At 49.6% G+C, this 4278-nt stretch overlaps 1 non-coding gene across 1 annotated transcript; it reads left to right on the top strand.

Moving 5' to 3' along the window:
• Positions 1 to 2720: 2720 nt before the first annotated feature.
• Positions 2721 to 2802, top strand: trnal-aag (transfer RNA leucine (anticodon AAG)). Its single transcript has one exon. It is a non-coding gene; the product is annotated as a tRNA-Leu (tRNA).
• The last annotated feature ends 1476 nt before the right edge of the window (positions 2803 to 4278 follow it).

The raw sequence follows: 4278 nt of genomic DNA, 5'->3' as shown, positions 1-4278 counted from the left end.
GTTCCCGATGTTGGGGGAGTCCAGAACCAGGGGCCACACAGTTTAAGAATAAGGAGTAAGCCATTTAGAACGGAGACGAGGAAACACTTTTTCTCACAGAGAGTGGTGAGTCTGTGGAATTCTCTGCCTCAGAGGGTGGTGGAGGCAGATTCTCTGGATGCTTTCAAGACAGGGCTAGATAGGGCTCTTAAAGATAGCGGAGTCAGGGGATATGGGGAGAAGGCAGGAACGGGGTACTGATTGGGCCGAATGGCCTACTCCTGCACCTATTGTCTATGTTTCTATGAAAGCTAGGGCATAGGAAATAGGTAACGTTTCGGGCCGAACCCCTTCGGGATTCGGCCCGAAACGTTGCCTATTTCCTTCGCTCCATAGATACTGCTGCACTACTGAGTTGGATGATCAGCCATGATCATATTGAATGGCGGTGCAGGCTCGAGGGGCCGAATGGCCTCTACTCGTGCACCTGTTGTCTATTGAAACCTTGCCGGTCCATTCCCTCCACAGGGGCTGCCTCTTCTTCCTGTGTTTGAGGCAGCAGAGGTGATGTAACGGCCTCCAGGCGTTGTAGCCAGTTCAATGTGCTGTTGTCGAGGGTAGTGAGGTCTAGCCCTCCACCAGGGGGCAGGGTGGAGGACAGCGCAGCCGTGCGTGTCCGCTCCACACGTGCAGGCTGCTGACCAACGCAGCGATGCATGTTGCCGTTGAACCGGCTGAACGGCCTGATCCCGCTGAGTTCCTCCAGCACTTTGTGTTTGGCTGAAGATTCTAGCACCTGCAGTTCATAGAAACATAGAAACATAGACAATAGGTGCAGGAGTAGAGGCCATTCGGCCCTTCGAGCCTGCACCATTCGCCATTCAATATGATCACGGCTGATCATCCAACTCAGTAGTGCAGCAGTAGCTATGGAGCGAAGGAAATAGGCAACGTTTCGGGCCGAATCCCGAAGGGGTTCGGCCCGAAACGTTACCTATTTCCTATGCCCTAGCTTTCATAGAAACATAGAAAATAAGAGCAGGAGTAGAGGCCATTCGGCCCTTCGAGCCTGCACCGCCATTCAATATGATCTTGGCTGATCATCCAACTCAGTATCCCATCCCTGCCTTCTGTCCATACCCCCTCATCCCTTTAGCCACAAGGGCCACATCTAACTCCCTCTTAAATATAGCCAATGAACTGTGTGGCCTCAACTACCTTCTGTGGCAGAGAATTCCACAGATTCACCACTCTCTGTGTGAATTTTTCTTTTCTCATCTCGGTCCTAAAGGATTTCCCCCTTATAGTTAAACTGTGACCCCTAGTTCTGGACTTCCCCAACAATCTTCCTGCATCTAGCCTGTCCAACCCCTTAAGAATTTTGTAAGTTTCTATAAGATCCCCCCTCAATCTTCTAAATTCTAGTGAGTACAAGCCGAGTCTATCTAGTCTTTCTTCATATGAAAGCCCCGACATCCCAGGAATCAGTCTGGTGAACCTTCTCTGTACTCCCTCTATGGCAAGAATGTCTTTCCTCAGATTAGGTCCTTCCTCTATCCAGCTCTCTCTTGAGAGTATCCAGAGAACCTGCCACCACCGCCCTCTGAGGCAGAGAATTCCACAGACTCACCACTCAATTTCCCCCTTGTGTGTGTAGGATAGTATTAGTGTGCAGGGTGATTGCTGGTCGGCATGGACTCGGTGGGCCGAAGGGCCTGTTTCTGCACTTGTACATATTAAAGTCCATTCTTATCCTGAACAATCCTGGCGTCTGTACCAGTTCCTGGATGATAGTCAATGCAGAGTGACATACTGGAGTAACACAGCGGGGACAGGCAGCATCTCTGGAGAGAAGGAATGGTCGAGACCCTTCTTCAGACTGAGACTAAATCTATCACTTATCACCCACAGGCCCCAGCCTCTCCTTCAGCTTCCTTCCTTCTTCGGACCAGAAACGTCACCCACGGATGCTGCCGGTCCCACTGAGTTACTCCAGCATTCTGTGTCCATCTATGAGGGGGATAGATGGGGTTGACGCACTGGGTCCGCATGGGCAAGTTGGGCCGAAGGGCCTGTTTCCACAATCTGTGACTCTGCGTTTACTAAAAAATAATTACTTGAAATAGTTTGTGTTCACAAGTTACAGGAGTAGAATTAGGCCATTCGGCCCATCCAGTCTACTCCACCATTCAATCATGCCTCCTAATCCCATTATCCTGCCTTCTCCCCGTAACCCTTGACACCCGTCCTAATAAAGAATTTGTTTATCTCGGCCTTAAAAATATCTTAATATATTAAAAATCTAGAGCCTCAGCTTTACATGTTTTTGTATTCTAGCATTCTTGAAATAAATGCTGCCATTGAATTTGCCTCACTCACCACCGATAGCAATAACTAACTAACAATAGCTGTTCCATCTTGTAATATATTGGCATTCCCATTCTCGGAAAGCTGTCTTGTTATGCTGCCTGTCCTGCTGAGTTACTCCAGCACTTTGTGTCTACCTTCGATGCTAAGCAGCACCTGCAATTCCTTCCTACATCGAGCGAAGGTATTGTTCTCTCTGTGGCTCCGATGTCACGGAAATCACTTCACGAATAGAAAAACACACAATCAATTAAAGAAACTCTCTTTGTACAGAAGATTCATGGCCTGGAGTCGGCGTTTGAGAATCAATGAAGATCATTCTTCTTAACAGCGGGCGAGGTTTGTAATCAGGATATTCACAGTTCACTGGAGTGGGTAGCGTGGCCGAGCGGTCTAAGGCGCTGGATTAAGGCTCCAGTCTCTTCGGGGGCGTGGGTTCAAATCCCACCGCTGCCATCACTGTTTTAAAGTGAGAGGAAAAACAAGGAATATGTGGGGTGGGGACCACTTCTTCACACAGAGAGTCGAGTGTTTAACAGAGGGAGTTAGATGTGGCCCTTGTGGCTAAATGGGGTATCAGGGGGTATGGAGAGAAGGCAGGGATGGGACACTGAGTTGGATGATCAGCCATGATCATATTGAATGGCGGTGCAGGCTCGAAGGGCTGAATGGCCTCTACTCCTGCACCTATTGTCTATGTTTTCTGTTTCCATAGGGTGCTTAAAGGTAAGGATATGGGGAGAAGGCAGGAACTGGGTACTGATTGGGGATGATCAGCCATGATCACATTGAATGGCGGTGCTGGCTCGAAGGGCCGAATGGCCTCCTCCTGCACCTGTTGTCTATTGTCTATTGCAGCCAACTAACGTACAAACCTGGGAGGAAGCCTGAGCACCCGGAGAAAACCCACGCAGGTCACGGGGAAACTCCGTACAGACAGCACCTGTCGTCAGGATCGAGCCCGTGTCTCTGGCGCTGCGAGCAGCAACTCTACCGCTGCGCCACCGTGCCCTTCCCGTGATATTGGCGTGTGATGCTCACGCTGAGAGCAGTGCTGACAGACAGGGATACATCTGGTCAGAGTGGATGTGGAGAGGATGTTTCCACTAGTGGGAGAGTCTCGGACCAGAGTGCACAGCCTTAGAATAAAAGGACGTTCCTTTAGGAGGAATCTCTTTAGCCAGAGGGTGGTGAATCTGTGGAATTCATTGCCACGGAAGGCTGTGGAGGCCATGTCTAGTTTCGAGATATCCAGTGCGGTAACAGGACCAAACCAAGTCAATTAAGCTACAAACCTGCACGTCTTTGGAGTGTGGGAGGAAACCGAAGATCTTGGAGAAAACCCACGCAGGTCACGGGGAGAACGTGCAAACTCCGTACAGACAGCGCCCATAGTCGGGATCGAACCCGGGTTTCCCGCGCTGCATTCACTGTAAGGCAGCAACTCTACCGCTGCGCCACCGTGATAGTCAATGAGTATTTTTAAGTCTGAAGAAGGGTCTCGACCCGAAACGTCACCCATTCCTTCTCTCCAGAGATGCTGCCTGTCCCACTGAGTTACTCCAGCATTTTGTGTCTACCTACTATTTGTAAAGTGGAGGTTGATAGATTCGGGCATCAGGGGTCCCGGGGAGAAGGCAGGAGAATGGGGTTAGGAGGGAGAGATAGACCAGCCATGATTGAATGGCGGAGAGTAGACTTGATGGGCCGAATGGCCTAATTCCCCTCCTAGAACCTATTAACTTGGACTTCCATCAGACCACAGGTGGAATAACATCGCTTGTATCTGAATCAACTCGCTGCGAAATAGGTTTCCAAAGAGCTCTGAGAGTCTGTTCACTAATTAGGAGTTTTGTATCTGGTGATAATGCATTTTGAAATTCCTCGGAAGCAAATTGATTTTAAATATTCATGGGCACTTGGATTTCAGTC

The sequence above is a fragment of the Leucoraja erinacea genome, chromosome 24, assembly GCF_028641065.1.
Source record: "Leucoraja erinacea ecotype New England chromosome 24, Leri_hhj_1, whole genome shotgun sequence".
NCBI lineage: Eukaryota > Metazoa > Chordata > Chondrichthyes > Rajiformes > Rajidae > Leucoraja > Leucoraja erinaceus.
The sequence above is the reverse complement of the archived record's forward strand: the minus strand, read 5'-3'. Positions and strand labels throughout refer to the sequence as shown.